The sequence below is a fragment of the Tachypleus tridentatus genome, chromosome 13 (assembly GCF_004210375.1).
Source record: "Tachypleus tridentatus isolate NWPU-2018 chromosome 13, ASM421037v1, whole genome shotgun sequence".
NCBI lineage: Eukaryota > Metazoa > Arthropoda > Merostomata > Xiphosura > Limulidae > Tachypleus > Tachypleus tridentatus.
Window position 1 is genome coordinate 80,193,712 of NC_134837.1, and position 19,563 is coordinate 80,213,274.

The following is a 19,563-nucleotide window of genomic DNA, read 5'->3' on the forward strand; positions in this document are numbered from 1 at the left end:
AGAAGAGTGGAAAACGATGACAACCAATATTTGTTTCCAAGGCGACACTTAATGGTTGTTAAAAACCTCTTTATTCCAAGAAAAAGTAAAAATAAAAGTATAACCAGCCCATTACAACAACCTTGAACTATGCTGAAAAAGTTCAAACTGACAGGAAGTGACTTCCATGATTTTTCTTTCCTGTTCATAGTCGAAATATAATATAATAATATTGTTATTTGAAATATTATATTATAATTTGACTTATAATTAAAAAAGAATCGACATTTAGATAGCGCAGTTCGAAGTATTGTGGTGCTTGCATCAGTAAGTGACTAATTTCTTACCCTGGGCAATATCCCATAGATGTCGCCACATGCATTGCGGTAATTTTAAACCAATTGTTTGATGCGGTTGTAAACTAACTGCAAATTTATTTTTTTAACTAAGTATAAACTACATAATGGACTGTCTGTACTTTGCCCACCACGGGTACCGAAACCCTGTTTCTATCCTTGTACATTCGGAGACTGGGGAGCACAAAGTTCAAGAATTATGATTTGTACGCCAAGTGATTCGAAAAGAATAAGCCTAATTTTTCATGAGAACCATGTCAACTGCATGTCTTTTTCTCTCCCTGTTTCTCTTAACTTGTTTCTTTCAGATTCAAAATTAGGGTTGTGTAAAAACAAAACAAAAAACATGTCAGATCTATATTTTATCCCCAAAAAATCAATGCCCAAAAGACACTTTTTTTTTAATTACCAGAATTCGTCAGTTGGATGGTACGATAAGAGGCAATAAATTTTCTGAAACGCCATTTATATATACAGTATAATACTTTGAAAGTTACAATTTAAGTATCTTTTAGCACTAACTATTACATAGTGCTCTTTTCACTGCGGAAAGTTGAACTCTGGATTTTAACATTGAAAGTACGAAAACGTATCGCTGTTTCACTGTTAGGACCACGCTGATTTTTAAATGAGTTATAAAATTAATGCTCGTTTTTGTTATACAAGATTGTTTAACGTAAAAGTAGTTATTTGGTTCATTTGCCGATCTAGTAATTGAGGTTAAGTGTTGATATTAATGGATTACCATGGCCAGAAGTTAAAGGTTGGCATGTTTACAATAGCTAGCTTATTTCAGCTACATATAGAGGCCATGTATACAGTTCTACCCTTTTCCTTTTCTATGAACTTCGGATCTGTTTAAACAACAACCAGAGAATGGTGAACTTAATGTTGGAAGTTTAAAATAGCTGTTTTAGCTGCTGCCACAATTACTTAAAATTATAGATGCAATTGTGGTAACCTACGGGGTAACGTAAGTTAATTTATTGCAGTTTGTATAATAAGGAACAGAATAGAGAAAAATTGTTCTTCTTGTCATTGAATTAGCCTGTGTGAAGAAAATATAATTATTTATAGTGTTAGATACAACCATGATATCTTATAGTGTAAAGTACTTTTGTACACACGCTTAACTTGTTTTGAAAATATTAATTTGAAACAAGTGGATTATGTGCTATTCATTTATTATTAGAATTTATCACCAATAAGTCACAGGCACTTACTGTAAAAGTATCCCAACCCGTATATATAACCCTCACGCTCGTTCTAGAAATAATATATGACTACATAAACAATGGGGAAAATATATAAAATTTAATGGATGTTTTTAAATTTTTTATATTAATTTATGTATATTTTTAAACTGATTGAAATGAAACAGTTTTTCATGTGATTTGAATAGTTTTTGTACTAAGCTCAGAAGTGAGTACGGACGCACAATTAACTGTACTGAATATATTTATCTTTACCTCATTCATTTCTTTAGTCCCCCAGTGGCATAGCGGTATATTTGCAGACTTATACTACTAGAAACCGGGTTTTAATATCCGTGGTTGTCAGAACACGAATAGCCCATTGTGTAATTGTGTGCTTCATTCCAAATAATCAATTATTTCTTTAACTCGTGATAATAATTCAATATTATCGTTATTTAACTTTTCTTGCAGACGAAAGACGTCAACAAAACCATACAGTTTATAAAATATAGCAATATGAAGACCAATTTATCAAACTAAAATGAACATAATTTGCCAACCTCCTGATGACATTTCATGTGATTAATGCTATTATATCGGCATCTCAAACATATCATGTTGTCAACGGGACAGGTAACATAATTTATGAGTAATGTGCAAACTGAATAGATAAAATACATGTGACAAATTATCAAAGAGACAAACAATATTTTCAAATACACTTAGATATGAACTGATTGTTTAAATAACAAATTCAAACACTTCCGCTCCATACAGATGTTATCCACTTAATTGTTACAGGACCGTAGGAAGCAGTAAGACCAGTCAGATCATAGTCTGATCAGTTTCTTTATGACATGTTTAGCTACAAGTTATGTATTTAAACTTGCTTCTTCCAGTTCAACACATAACGTCGTGTGTATACGGCATTTGTAGCTAAAATGTCTCAAGATTCAATGTCATAGAAGTAAAGTTTAAAAACTGTTCTGGAAGACACACCATCAGATCCATCTAGAAATGCATTGTTTTGCATGCGGGTAATGCATGTTGCGCACATCGTGTGTCACTCCAAAATTGTTTCCTACAACAATGTGTTGCATCCGCTAGTATTGTATCAAAAGATGTTTGTAAGATTAAGCATTGAAGTTTCGTTTGTTTATTTCATGATTTCACGCAAAATTATATAAATGTTTCAAAGCAATGTTGTACATAACTTTGAACATGTAGACAAGATGGAATGTGTGCGTGCTAATCACTTGGCCACACCTGGTCCTGAAGCTTAGAAACACGTACGTGCACAAAAGGAAATTTTCGTTGCCGACACTTAAGCCTTATAAACAAGTATATACATACACACACACACACACACACACACAAACCAGACTTTTTATAAGTTTACAAAAGGTGTTACTCTAAAGGTTTTTTTTTTTCAGCTGGTGTAATTATTTGAGGAATGCAAGTATCAGTTCCATAGTTGTTGTTTTTTCTACGTTTTACCAAATTCTTGACTACAAGCTGACACTCCACAGTCATTGAAAAAAACTGTCTTGGCTTAAAGAAGTAGCGCTACAATACTGTATATAGCAAATCCAGTTTATCACACTATGACATAGAAAGTTAAAATAAAAATAACGAGAAAAGCCTAGTGCACAAGTATTACTAAGTTATATATACATATGTTTATGGTTACTAACTTCCATGAGCCTCTTACGAAGCTACACATACAGTTTCATACTCATGGTGGGCAGAGCAAATATAGCCCATTGTGTAGCTTTTGCTTAACAGTAAAGAAAAAAACAAAAGGCGTTAATAACAAAATCAGTTTAATCCAAGAATATAGCGCATAGTGTTACATCTATCAGTCAACATAAAGTTATACAATCAGTTGGTTGAAGATATTATTAAGATGTAAATGTTCCAATGATCCCTTAAGTAGCATTTTATATTTTTTTATAACATTCTAAAATTGTGATTATTAAATAATTCTGAAATGACAACTTAGAGAATAAAACAATAACTACTCTCTAGTTTAAAACATTATTTTTTTCTAATTCTATTACGCGCATGAGCAGTCAATTGCAGGGCTTGTCGTTCTTTCATGACGAACCTCACAAAGCCAATTTGTTGACATCACTTTGGTCCCTTCAGTTTAAATGGTTTACAGATAATACCAGATGTGTAACTCATATTTTGTTGATATAGTGCAGACTTTGTTGCAGTAAAAACAAACGTAAAATCAAGAACATTCAAAAAGAGATCTCACGCCCATTATATAACAAAAGAATACAGTATGCAACATGTGAATCATCTGATATAATAAGAAAAATTTGGTTTGTTTTGAATTTCGCGCAAAGCTACATGAGGGCTATCTGTGCTAGCCGTCCCTAATTTAACAGTGTAAAACTAGAGGAAAGGCAGCTAGTCACCACCACCCACCACCAACTCTTGGGCTACTATTTTAACAACGAATAGTGGGATCGACCGAACGTTCTAACGCTCCCACGGCTGAAAGAGCGAGCATGTTTAGTACAATGGGGATTCGAACCCGTGACTCTCGGATTACGAGTCGAGTGCCAGGCCTAAATTTTAAGTAACTCAGTTTTTGTAGTTTCGACTTTCTTGTTTTAACACTTTTTGTGGCTTAAAATCTTTTTATAATACTATAGTTCGCTATATTACGTATATATTAATCCCTAATTGTCTTTATAAAATTCAATTTTCTTATTATACTAATATTTAACTTGTTCTTTCTTAGTGAGGTAATTATTTTGTTAAATATCTTTGATGTAGTTACGAAGCTAATAGGTTAAATAAAATCTATTTGATTATTTTATGTTAGAGATTAGGTATATGGTCAGGCCCGGTATGGTCAAGTGGCTAGGGCGCTCGACTCGTAATCTGACAGTTGCTGGTTCGATTCCCCTTCGTACCAAACATGCTCGACTTTTCACCGTGGGGACGTTATAATGAGATATTCAATACCACTATTCGTTGGTAAAAGATTAACCCAAGCGTTGCATTGCGCGAAACAAACAAAAACACTTGTACTATGTATTTATAACAAAGCTAGTAAAATTATCTACCCCTATTTCAAAATCTGAGTTACTGACAAAAGAAATGAAAGTATGTCTCTACTACCAATGTTAAAAATTATTCTTATAAACCACCTATAAGTGAAATTGGGAGTGATATTTTTGGTATTGCGTGGAATCGAACGCTGCTTGTTAGCTCTGAAATCCAGACCTCCAACACCTGTCCATGTTAGAGGAGAGGATATCTACCTTGTCTAAATTATTTCAACGAACTGAGTGCGTTTATTACACCTGACAGGATTATTTTGGCCTCTTAACATTTTATGCTACAGTGTATGAAACACGAATAAGGTGAACGAAGTTACCCTACTTATCACAAGGCTGAGGGAGTAACCGTATAAAAGGACAAAGTGTAACGTGACGTATGTTTCAGTTAGGATGACATCAGCTATTCACTTGTATCTCTGGCTATTAGAAGACTGATCAGTGAGCACCCGCGTAGTAGGGCATATCTAAGAAGTGAAATGTGACGTACGCTTCGGTAAATATGACATCAGCCATTCCCTGTAGCGACGGGACTGAAGGGTGTGACGTCCTTTGGTGGGTGTGTGGCGCAAGACCGCTGGAGCAAATCTAGACAGGTGCACGTAGTGTGTTTCACACGTGAGACTAACACAAGACGAGCCGTACTGACTTTGTTCCCGTATAATACTTCCCTGTTGAAGAATACGAGTTTTATGTAATGTGTCTAATGTCGAAGTGACGTCATAACCAGTGCATGTGGGCGCGACGCAATAAAGCTCTCCAACCCAGACATACAAACTACTTACTAAACAGCACATAACGAAACGTGTTTTACCCAGGCATATCAGTGCTGCTGTCCGGAGGATGTGAACGTGAGAGTTTTCACGGAGTTTCCCATCACAAGGTTACATTTAATAAGGCCAGTCCGTGAAGACAAAATTGCAGCTGTGTTCGCTATCTTCAGCGTAGAACTATAAAAACAGAAAGGAAGACAAATTCTTTTCCAAGAGGAGGTTAAGGGGAAGCGGAGGGAAAGCGTATTTTTCTTCAAGCATGACTCAATGAAGCAGTATAGTAGAATTTATTTTTCTTCTCCATACACGACGAGGGATAATTATTATTACCACTTTTTGCCCTTACATCCCGCACATGATGACATCTTGTTAAGAGAATGTCGTTGGAATAACTTCTTTTTGCTGGAAGGCACCATTAAGCTATCAAACGAACGTCAACTTTAATTACGTCTGTAGCTGCCGTGTAGTGAATTCTAAACATTTCGTGACAGAGAACTCCCAGAACATTGACATTCATTATTGTGGAGAGGTTTTATCTACCTGAACACCGACGTTCATAATTCAAGCTAGCTTTAACCCACGGGTCAAAAATGCTCAACGTTCACAACAGCATTCGCACTTCCATACACAGACGAACTACCTGTTCTGTTCGCATTCACTTACACACGTAGAGAACGTATCGCTTTGATTCACTTTCAGGTACACATACACACACAAAGGGAAACCCCCACCGCTTGCACTCTCGTACACAGACAACTCGCCAGACATTCAGCAACTATTACAGGTCAGTTCGTCTTAAGAGATCGACAACTTGTGTTTGCTTGATTCTATTAAGGAATTTGAAAAAAACAAGAGTATTTACAATTAAAAACGCACTATTTTCTACTTTATGAACTGTCGCATATTTGACGTTTGTCAATGCAATAAAAAGCGCCTAGCGCATTGGAGTAGTGGATCAACGTTCGAGTAGAGGTCGTTATCGTGTTGATTTAGATGTAGTTTAAGAAAGCTTTGCCTTCTAACCTAAAACACCTATACATATTTGTGTTCTGAATGCAATTTTATTAGTTCACTTGGAGGAAGCTGTTGGCCCGGCATAGCCAGGTGGGTTAAGGTATTCGACTCGTAATCTGAGGTCGCGGGTTCGAATCCCCGTCGTACCAAACATTCTCGCCCTTTGGTCAATCTCACCATTCGTTAGTAAAAAAGTAGCTGAAGAGTTGGCGGTGGGTGATGATGACTAGCTGCCTTCCCTCTAGTCTTACACTGCTAAATTAGGGACGGCTAGTGCAGATAACCCTCGTGTAGCTTTGCGCGAAATTAAAACAAACAAACAAACGAAACTGTAATAGCGAAATATTGCGCTTATAATGTTACGTTCGAAAGATATAAATCGTGATTTTATTTACGCTTATAGAAATATCTTATGATAAACTTCAGTCTGCGTTAAACAAAGCTAAGAATAAACGAAATATACTCAGCTAGACACAAAAACTTCACTAGAACTCTATAGAGTTTAATCAAATCAGTAACACTATTTCGTCCTCTCTGCTATGGTAGTTAAATTATGTAATGCACTGACCTTACTAATGTATTTAATTTAAGGTTTTCGCAAAATTCTGCGCATAACCGTCGCCAATTTTGAAATGACAGACTCAAAGGAAGATAACTGATCAACAGCACCCATCACCAGGTACTGGATAACTCAGGCTTGATCAAATATTGGTATTTGACCGTCACTCTTATAGCATATCCACGGCCTTAGAGGCTGGAGCAGGTTTTTGCAACAAAGAGAAACCATAAACCCTTAAATTCGGTACAGCCACGCTCGGTCTCATCTTGACAATAAGGGATAAATTTATAGATCTGCAGTGTTTATAAAGTGTTTTAGTTCATTGTTTCATAAAGGTACTACACTTTTTGTCGAAGGGTATGAGGAAATAAATACATACATACTTTTATGTCCTGTTATCATCCATCAGTATTAAGTAGACATTGTTATCATTCCTATGCCCTTCTTGAATGTATGACATCGATTTGAACATTTACCTAAAAGTATTGTTAAATTTATTCTGTTATTGATTTCTAATGGTATTTCCTGAATCTCTTCTCAAGTTCCACTTAAAATTCTAAATCTTTACTGCGTTTTTTATTTTTTATTTTACTGAATAAATAGGTGTTTTATGTGCTTTTAAAGTTGACAAAGATGTCAGTCAGATTTGCGGTGTTATTACGTCAATCAGTTGAACCGAATTTTTAAAAGGTTTAATATAGTAACTCAGAACATTAATAATAAATATCTTTATCATGTTAATACTAGATGAATAAATGATCTTTACATTTCTTATGTTTTTCAAGTTTATTATATACATTATACATGATTTCGATCCCTTATAAAAGATAACATTAAGATAATAATGTTTTTTGTTAGATTTCTTTCTGTAATTCTAAAGGACTAGCTTAGAATAGAGGGACTGGTTCTGGTGCGGGTCTTAGGAGTTCCAGTTATAATTCGTTGACACTTTGAAACTTCCTCCGCGGAGCAAGACTTAGCATTCAAAACTATGTCAAGTACCAAAACGACCAGTGTTTTACAGCGTCTAATTAGTGTAGGGGTAAATGATTTATGTAAACAAAGACAACTTATATCACAGTGATGTATTTCTTGAGAAATAAAGGAAGTCAACACGCAAACCTGTGTACTTTCACTTGGCTGTGGATAGACTACATTAGTCAGTCACACATGGTTAAGCACTGTCTCGCTAAAACCTTCAGGGGTCAGTCTAGTCAGTCAAACCAATGTTTCCACTAACTAGTGAGCGTTTTAGTCCATTTATAATTCGTCTCCATTAGGCCCTGTTTGATCTAGCTCAATCAGTTCTCTTGTCCGTATTCTGAAGTTACCCACATTTTCCTGCTGTTGTTGTCCCCGTGACCTTTCAACCACGTCCTGACAACCAGATTATTTTCACATTACACCCAGCTCACATACTATTTTGAGGCCATAATGTCGTCAATTTATTGTGTTTTCAACACGTTGTATTGATAACCGTAATATCCTGATATAGTATACCCTACAAAAATGTTAATTTGTTTCTATTTTTGTCCTACTTTTGACACAATGGCCTACTTAGATAATTATTCTGAACATACATCATACGTTAGACAAGTGTCACTTCGACTTTTTATCTATCCCAACACATTATTTCCGACACCATTGTTTATACAATTTGTATTTTCATACATTATCTTAGACGTCTTACCCTTCTGTCGGTCTATATTCTAATGAAATCTCTTGTCCACATGGCTAATTTGACGTCACACACTGTTTAACATATTATTTTTAGCGTCGTATCCTGTTTATAATACAAAACTGACACCATGTTCTCTCACAATATTTTGTTTATAATACAAAACTGACACCATGTTCTCTCACAATAGGCCTGGCATGGCCAAGCGTGTTAAGGCCATGGTCAGGTGGTTAGGGCATTCGACTCGTTATTTGAGGGTCGCGGGTTCGCATCCCCGTCGCGCCAAACATGCTTGCCCTTTCAGCCGTGGGGGCGTTATAATGTTACGGTCAATCCCACTATTCGTTGGTAAAAGAGTAGCCCAAGAGTTGGCGGTGGGTGGTGATGACTAGCTGCCTTCCATCTAGTCTTACACTGCTAAATTAGGGACGGCTAGCACAGATAGCCCTCGAGTAGCTTTGTGCGAAATTCAAAAACAAACAAACAAACCCTCTCACAATATTCTGTTTATAATACAAACCTGACATCAAGTTCTCTCACGATATTCTGTTTATAATACAAACCTGACATCGTGTTCTCTCACAATATTCTGTTTATAATACAAAACTGACATCATGTTCTCTCCCAATATTCTGCATGCCAGATTATTTTGACACAGTACCTGCTAATTTTATTTTATATACTATGCTCTGCCTACCAGACTAATGTAACACAATGTCATCTTGATCTCATTATTTACAGTACTTCTTGCTTACCAGACTATATAACATAATATCCTGTTGATTTCATTTCTTACAGTACGTCCTGCCTACCAAACTACTTAATACAATATTCTGTGATCTCATTTCTTACACTATGTCCTGCCTACCAGACTATTTAACACAATATTCTGCTGATCTCATTTCTTACAGTACTTTCTGCCAACCAGACTATTTAACACAATATCCTGCTGATCTCATTTCTTATAATACGTTCTGCCTACCAGACTATTTTGGTATAATATCAAGTTAATCTTAGACTACATCCTATTTAGCAGATTTTTTCACACAATATCTTGCTGTTCTTATTTTTTTTACTATGTTCTACATACCATATTTTTATGACATATCCTGATGATATGATTTCTTATACCATATCACATCTGTTAGATTACTTTTGCTATCTTATCATGCCTACCAAACTATTTTTGGCACTATATCTTGCTCGTTTTGATATTTTTATATTATATTCAGTTACTAGGGTCACAACGTTACACAATAAATTCATCTGAGTTTCAATGCTTTCTTCCTCTTGGTCAACTGATGCTACACCAAACTGGTGGGATTGATATATATATATCTAGTTGTTACATATCACATTGTAATCATTTCAACTTTTCTGTTTCTATGTTCACCTCTTGTTTTGCTCACGATTCTTCTATAGGAAACACATATAAAAAGTAAGATTGAAGATGTGACCTAACAATTCATTGTTATAATTTTAGATCAATCGTCTTTATTAATGTAAAATATCTTACCATTCCAATCTTTGTTTATTCTGAAGAGGCTTTTAATTATTCACAATCGGGATACGTTCTGAATCATTCTACTCACTGTTCTTTTCATATTGTTTAGAACGTGCTCCATATCCTGAAGGTTATTGCGCTCCTTAAACCCTTTTATAATATTTTCCGTTCCTATCCTCTCTGTTCTGAAGTCTTAGAGGACAGCGTGTTTCCTGTAGGTGATGGATAACTTCAAATCTAATTAATTCCACCCCACCAAGCTTATATAATTGTCAGGGCTATTTATCAAATCTGTCGTTTTCCGAGATATATTGAGCACACATTTCTTAATATTTCATAATATAGGATTTTGCTCTTTCAAGACACTAATTTTATAGTGTACAAAGCATTGAGTATTCTACATGTTACTGTAATCTAAAGTGTTTTTTTTTTTTTTCTCCCAGCTGTCTGTTTATTAACACTTCTTGTCAAGACGAGGCTTATTAACTTTGCTTTCGTTTCGGGTACGGAGACTGCACTAGGAATTATCAGCCAATAACAGATGAACATTAGTTTACACTAACATGTAGAATATTGAATGCTTTGTACACTATACAGTCAATGTCTTGAGGGAGCAAAACCCTATATTATGTAAGAAATGAAAAAGTAAAAACAAATCAGCACACACACAGGCCATCATTAGGTAGGTATGAAGAGCTATCTGGCATAGTTGCTCTATTTCCGGTACATATGCCGCTTTTCAGCTATTCAGAGTTCCAAAGTCGGAAACAAACGAACTGCCAAAACCGAGATTACTTTGTTTTGCTCATCATCCTCCTTCTTCTGGCGCCTATCTAGTTTTACCAGTAACTATAATTTTATCATCATCTGATAGAGTAAAACAGTCTTGACGATCTCTGATTATCTGTTTTATTGTTATTCTATGCAAAATTTATAAAGCTTTAAAATATACTCTATAACCTTGTAACCCATGTACGCCATCTTATAAAAAATTAAACAAATAAGTACTAGGTAAAAATATCGCTAAATAAAAAGGCTATGTTGGGCTGGCAGCTGAACCTGAGGAAAGGAATCAGACAAGACAGAGGTGAAAGTAGCCTCTTATTCGTATTAAATTGGAAATAATCGCGTTTGCATGACATATTTCATAGAAAGTGTGTCAAGTACAACAGTACTATTTTTTTCGTAAACAGAATAATGGAAATGTGTTGTGAGCTATTTACCGATAACATTAAAAACAGTAAAACTGAAAATTGTTCAATAGTAAAAAATTTACAGGATAGTTCGTTTTGAAATTGAGTGTTACAACTCTAAATACGTTTTAAAAATTAAAATAAAAAACACACTAATAAGAAACTTAAAACACGCATAAAAGGGTTTCCAGAAGAAAAGAATACAAATACGATACGAAAAGCAGTGTTAAGAATTAACAAAATGAAATGTGTTCCTGGATATTTATAATAATAGTTGGTTGGTATTCGTTAAGCAAGAACATGATCAAAACATGCACACAAATAAATTAACGTTTTAATATTGTACTTTTATCAAACACATCTCATGAGATCCAATATGATGAAACCTATGTGTAGATGATAGATTTATTTTCCTTTTATTTATTATTTTGTATGTATGCGTTTGAGGTGTATGTTAAATACATAAATCAGGTTTACTGAAGAAAATACAGACCCCGCTGGTATAGCGGTATGCCTACGGGTTTATAACGCTAAAATCAGGGGTTCGATTCTCCTCGGTGGGCTCAGCAGATAGCCCGATGTGGCTTTGCTATAAGAAAACACACACAGGAAAATATAGTTTTTTACACCTGGTGGTAGTTCTGCAAACTACTTTTACTTAAGGTTTTGCTAGATGTACTTAGAAAGAAAAAAAAAAATGAAACTGCTATAGAATAAATTGAACCTACTGGCGCCAAACTGGCATACCTTTCCCAATGTCATGTAAGCTTAAGATAAAATCTTCTAATGGTACATTTATAAATGTCAAGTTTAACAAAAGAGATGTATACAGTTTCAGAAATATTTGTTTTTACAGTCACTTTGAAACTGTATTCTCGCATTTATTGTTTTTTTCCTTGTAAATTGAATAGTTAAGTGAATTCCGTTTAGAATAAATTAATGTATGTGTGAAAAATACCAACCGTATGTATTCCACTCACGTTTACTTACTTAAAAACAGCTTCTATTGATGTTAGATTTATATGTTTTTAATACCTTTATGATGTATAATTCTATTAATAAAGATTTTGTAATAGTTTTGTAAACATTTTTTTTTCATTCACGTTAAGATATATTAAATTTTAAAAAAGAGAATTTAGGTCAGATCTCACGTTCCAGGTTAACGTTTCGTCTTTAAACTTATAAATAGATATATTGATGGGTTAAGATTTTAATAGGAAGCGTAGTACAGTAGCATATGACTTCAGGTGGCTCTACAATAAGCTTAAGAGACTATCTTGTTAAAAATCTGGCTTTGATCCCAGCAATGATTTCAAAACAATTAGGCAAATAAATTGTACGTTACAAGTTGGTCAGAGAAGTAAAATCAAAGCGAATGTAATGTTTCATAATACAGTAATACAATCCCCACGTTTCTTTCTTATATTTTCTTTTATGATACTAAACTGCTAAAAAAAATTAAAGGAACAAGTACGTTTTCTTATATAATTTATCTCAGTGTTCAAAATGTGATAATATTTTTATTTTTTTAGGTTCCATCTGTATCCATTTTTTAATGTATAATGAACGGTAAAACATGGAGAAATAAAATTGTTAAAAATGACCAATATCACCAAAACTGATATCCCATATGAAGCAATACTTTAAACAGTTTACATGCGTTTTTTCAAGAAATGTTTAAAAGATTCAGTATCTAATGTGACCTCCACGGGCTGTGACACACTCCTGACACCGATTTGGCACACTTCAAATCAGTCTATCGATGTTATCTTGGGGTATGGCAGCCAATTCGTCTACCAGGGCTTGTCGGAGTTCCTGTACATTCTAAGGAGGGTGCTGGCGTTCACTAACATGCCTCGACAACATGTCCCAACAGTGTCCAATCGGATTTAAATCTGTAGATCTGGCGAGCCACTCAAAAGTCTCTATTCTTTCCTCGTCAAGGAAGTCCATACACAGTCTGACGAAATGGGCTCGCGCGTTAACCTGCATGAGAATGAACCCATCGTCGATAGCACCGACAAAAGGCCATACAATGGGTTCCAGAATTTCATCTCTATCGTCGTGCGTTCAGAGCGCCCCTGTTGTGTATGAGTAAGTCTATGCGGCTACCCAAGCATATGCCTGCACAGACCATTACAGAATCTCCTCCATAAACGTCAACTTGCATAATGTTACAGGCATAAAATCACTCTCCTCGGCATCTCCACACTCTTGCATGTCCATCATCATGACACACAGTGAACCTGCTCTCGTCTGTCCACAGCACGGTGGCCCATTGACGAAGTTCCCAATGCAGGTGCTGAAGAGCAAACTCCAACCTGGCTGCACGGTTTTGGACCGTCAGAAAAACGCCTGTTGCAGGATGTCTGGCCCTAAGGCGTCCTTCGTGCAGACGATTGCGAACTTTTTGGGTCGCCACACGGGTCCAATGGAATGCTTAAGGTCATTTCGTAGTGACCAAGCTGCAGCTAATCTGTTCCGCAGAGCAGTAGTCACTATGCAGCGGTCCTCTCTGGCTGCTGTACAGGGATGACGGCCTTGACCTAGACTCCTGCCATAATAGTTCGTCTCCTGGTAGCGTCGCCAAAGTCGACTGATGACGCTTGCTGACACACCAACGCGCTGTGCCACCCTCCTTTCGGTCTGGCCATCCTCCAGCATCTGGACCGCCCTGGCCACCTCGTTCTCTGTCAGATGGCACCTGACTGCTTGGGTACACAAGATGAAGGTACATACTGACAAAACGAATCGCAAAAGATTCATGTTGGTGTTTGTTTCGAAAATTAATGAGGAATGCATAGCTTCACGTAACAGCCTTATTTTGGGTACTTTGAGTTGTATTCTCCTTGAGTGAGGTGAGTTTTGTTTGAATTGCTTCAAACTTCACTTGCAAGTTTAAAAAATACACTTGTAGACGAACGGATGTTTTTCATACATAAATTCAGTCATGACAAAAATATATTAAAGTATGTACTTGTTCCTTTAATTTTTTTTAGCAGTATAATTTTCACTGCATATCTATGGTTATCCCAAATCACTTTTATATTTGTCGTAATATTACTGATAACATATAATAAATAACAGCGACTAAAACGCCTCCCAAATCTGATACTCAGATGAAACGCTTCGACACTCAGGTCTACTGCCCGAAAGAACACTAGGTGTCGCAGGGCAGATATACACACTGGTTGATCATGGATAGTCAGGGATACCAAAGCCCTGTTATCAGTTGCAGTGCTACTTTTACAGCAATGATGTCACAACAGGGATGAACATTTTTACTTCAATAGTAGGCGCATCTTAGTACGTGCCTCTAAAAACACACAGACGTGAGTGTGATTTTTTGGTAAACAATAGTGCCACCAGAACTCTACTGGACCTTGTTGTGAATTTCATATTCTGAATAAGACAGTTGCTTTTTTTTTTCGGCACTCACTTTATTCATTATAAATGATTGTTTGTTTGTTTTACTATAGCGAAGCCACATCGAGCTATCTGCTGACTCCACCGAGGGGGATCGAACACCTAATTTTAGCATTGTAAATCCATAGAGTTGCCGCTCTGTCAGCGGGGGACCATTATCAATGAAATAAGCTCGAGGTAAAAGCACAACCATATCTGACTATTGATGCTCTTTCTGATATTTGTTTGAGCGTTGGTACCTTAATGACGAATCGGATCTCGGTTTGAAAAGGAGGCTAACAAGATATTGATTCACCAAGACAAGGCTTCAAATTTCGCATATGTCAAGCAAGTGAAGAATGAATAGGGTGTTCTTGATATCCCATATGAAGACATACCAGCCAAGTCGCTGGATACAGAGCCAAAGGATTTCTACGCAAACGGACTATAGAAATGGGCGCTATGAAACCGTCGTTCTCTCATGGAAAGTCTGGAAATGATTATTTAAAAGAGTATTTATTTACCAAGACGCAACGCAGTCAGAAAAAGTCAAACTCTGTAAAAATACGTACTTGATGATTTTTTGTCCTTCCTGGTACATGCACAAAAGCAACAAATGGTTAACAGTGAATTGAAAGAAAGTGAATGCCAGTACAGAGTTAAAGACACCGAAGAAACTGAAGATGAATTTCTGCATTTTAAAGAAGCAATTAAAGCAGACAATAAGAAAAAACTAGAATTAGACATTTTCAATTTTCTTTCTTGGAGAGATAACCAAACAAAACTAATTTTAGTTAAAGTACAATATTTTTTTTCAGTCTTGGAGAGCCCCCCACTTGTACAGAAGTAAGTCTACGGGTTTATAACATTAACATCAGGGGTTCGATACCCCTCTGTGGGCTCAGCAGATAGCCCTATGTGACTTTGCTATAAGAAAAACACGCACACACAGTCCCTAATTTGGCAGTGTAAGACTACAGGGATGGCAGCTAGTCATCACCACCCAAATCGCCACCCACCGCCAACACCTGGGCTACTCTTTTCCCAACAAATAGTGGGATTTACCGTCACATCATAACGCTTCCACGGTTGAAAGAGCGAGCATGTTTGGTGTGACGGGGATTCGAACCCACGACTCTTGGATTACGAGCCGAGTGTCTTAACCACCTGGCCATGCCGGGTCATGTATTATTGAAAACAGAAGTTTTTCATTACTGAAAGTATATTATAAAAATCTCACGAGAAATGTAGTTTACATACGGACTGCCTTATTAAATGGAAGGATTGAAAACTCCGGTTGAAAACGAATTCCACAATACCTAGTACAATAAATATTTAATTCGAAATTCAATAAAAACATATATTTAACAATTATATTTGATAAGATAATTGTAATATTAATTAACTTTTGAAGATAATTAAATCACCCTGGAAATAGAAACGTTTAAATAAAATACAACTGATGACAAAGTTTGATTCCGTAATCAAAACTGGGTTTCTTATGAAGGTGACTGTCAAGTTCTACTCACTATTTAACTAAACAGAAGAAGTCCAAGTGTTGGCGGTGGATGACATTTACAGAATGCCTTCTCTCTAATCTGTCATTTCGAAAATCTCTTGATTAGTTCTGCGCAAATGCCCGAAAAAACAGACAGGATTGATTTAGTATTGTGTATAAAAATATACCCCAAATGTAAAAAAAAAATTAAGAAATGCATAGGTTTTGTAAGTTCAATACTAATATAAACCAAAGACATTATACACATGTTTATTGACCACAAGGTGTTTTTAACATTTTGGGTCTCAGATTACGAGCATTTTGGATTTGAAAAATTTGAAAAATAAAAAACAGGTGTCTCATATATATTTAATATATAATATATAACTTATTCAATATTTTGTATATTATTTTAATGTTCTATTAAAATCATTGTTAGTGGCATTTCTTTGATCTGAGAACGTGTTTTTATTTCTTCCGTATTTTGCGCCATTTCAACAAAGACTTAAATAGAAGTAAAATGTCTTTTAAACAATGATTGGAATACAACTTAAAAATTAAAACTTATATTTAAACAAATAAGTATAAACAACATACTGTGTTGAAGTTACACTGTAATGTGACGAGAACATTTTATATATTGAAGAAGATTCGTGAAATATCCCGCAGTGGTGGATATGTCACTTAAATTTTCAAAGATTTAGAATGCCAAAATGTTGCTTTGTTTATTATTTCGAAAATTCCCTTGCCTCTCAGTGGCTCAGCTGTATGTCTGCGGGCTCACACCGTTAAAAAACCGGGTTTTGATACCAGTGGAAGACAGAGCACAGATAGTCCATTGTGCAGCTTAATACTTAATTCTAAACAAACAATAGAAAACTCCCCTTCAGCTTTAAAATGGTGCTGAAACCTGGTGGTCACAGTAAACTTTTTTCCACGGAAACGTAACAATATGTACTACTTATTAAAACAATGTTGTTAAGAAAACAAATTCTGAATATCTAACAAAAACAATATAGTAAAATAAACAAAGTTAAATCAAGTGTATCTCATCCACCTGTCTGTCACAATCATTTTGTTGGGTCGTGGGTTTTACGAAAACAAACGAACAAAACTAGCAGAATATTCGTATGAAAATTGTTATACTTGCATTTAGAGGTCCATGACGGTTTAGGCTGACCTACACTGACTTATTAATAAGTAATCAATTCACTTTAAAACAACATTGATTTATAAGTCGGTATGACCTAAACTAAAAATGAATGTTATTAAAATAATGTCTAACTTACAATGCTTTCTTCTCATAGATACAAAATGCCTAATGTATTGTATGAATTGTGTTTTTAACTAAATTATACATATCACATCTTTTTACATCAGTAGTTGTAAACACATATTTCACGGATTATATTTAGCACTATTTGTGAAAAATATCGTTAGAGGCAACTGAGAGAAAAACTAATTATACTGTTGTAATAAACGTTATGTGATGAAAGAGCAAGCAACTTCTGTAGTCTCAGTTCCTTAACCCAATTAGAATCTGTTGTAATGAACGTCACATGACGAAACAGGACATCAAGCGACCTACGTAGTCTCAGTTTCTTAACCCAATTAGAATCTGTTGTAATGAACGTCACATGACGAAACAGGACATCAAGCGACCTACGTAGTCTCAGTTTCTTAACCTATTTAGAGACTCTTGTAAAATAGCACAGCGATGTATGTAGTCTCTGTTTTTAACCCAGTTAGAGGCTTGTGTAATAAAAGTCATATGAATAATTAGAATGTCAAACGACCTCTGTAGTCTGCTTCATAGGATCCGAAGACAAACATTATTTCGTAATTTTTACAACGCACATTTTTTGTTGTCATAATCATTTTGCAAACTTGAGGATTTATTTAGTTATTCGTAACAAATAAAAAAAATTGTTTGAAATATGAATATGCCTATTCCTGGCAATATGGGCGTTGCTAAAATTGCCTCTTTGTGGACTAAAAAATATTTTACAACTTCAGCGGCAAAAAAATTGTCATCCTGATTTCGTTATATGCGTCGGCAATCTAAATACATAGAACAGAAAAATTGTTGGAATAAAATCACAAAGCTTTTGAAGTGTAACTTCGCACTTCGCTTCCATATAATAGCCAAGGTTGTTCAGCCAATAACACGTTAAGCACTACTGTCCGGCGGCTGTCCTGGCCTATAATATGCATTCCTTTAGGGCAAGGTTTTGAATTACCTTCGGGGCGCAGTCCCAGAAGGGATTAACTAGCTGACTTTACACGTTACACCTTTGCGATTTTTGTTGTTAACACGTACAGTTTAAATTATTTAGTTCATTTGTATTTTTAGAACGCTAGATGTCACTGATTTATTACGAAACTCTCAGGGTCTTTCATTCCTACTTCTGTAATTCTAAATAGCCTAATTAACCAGTACCTATCATCATTTAACGTGTTACTGAAGTGTCAGGCTATATTTGATAAGTCTAACGAAAATATTTAAACGATTCAACTACGTTTAACTTGGACTTTGTATCAATGCAAAATTTACGTGAGCTGAGCCATTGTGTATCAAGTTCTAGCACTTGTGACTTCTACGTGTAGTACTTGTTGATTAGTAGAAAGCTATACAGTGGGCTATGTACAATCTGCCCACAACGAGAAATCAAATCCCTGATTTTTTTCAGTTGTAACTTCGTAGATTTATCGCTGATCCGCTAGGAAACATGACCTTTACTGTGGTCCACTGTATTTGCGTTGGACAAACTTAATAAATGACATGAATTGCTTAACTATTATATAAGTGTTTCATTGCAGTGTATTTAGACGTGAATGTGTTTAACAAATTTATTTAAATTTCCTTAGGATTTACACCGAGAATGTTTAGGATACTGTCAATGCCAATACAGTACGTCTACTACTGTGACTGTTAAAGTCAGGGAATGGGACATCAAACATTCAGTATTCTATACAGTAAAAGCATATTATGTAATTATATAACCCTGTACGTAATTTGATATCCGTCCCCCGATGGTACAGCGGTAATTCTACGGATTTACAACGCTAAAATCAGGGATTGGATACCTCTTGGTGGACTCAGTAGATAGTCTAATGTGGTTTTGCTATAAAAAAACACACATTTTGACATCAAATGTTCAGTATTCTATACAGTAAACGCATAATACGTAAATGTATATCCTCTATGTATTTTAACATCAAATGTTCAGTATTATGTACAGTAAAAGCATATTCTGTAAATATATCTTCTGTACGTATTTTAGTCTCTCCATATACGCTCAGAAAATTAATTACTGTATTTTTATACTGC

General features: G+C 35.4%; 1 long non-coding RNA gene across 1 annotated transcript in view; it reads right to left on the reverse strand.

Moving 5' to 3' along the window:
* LOC143239817 (uncharacterized) overlaps positions 1-19,563 on the reverse strand; it is a 138,305-nt gene that overhangs the window by 2,243 nt on the left and 116,499 nt on the right. The gene's annotated exons all lie outside the window — the stretch shown is intronic.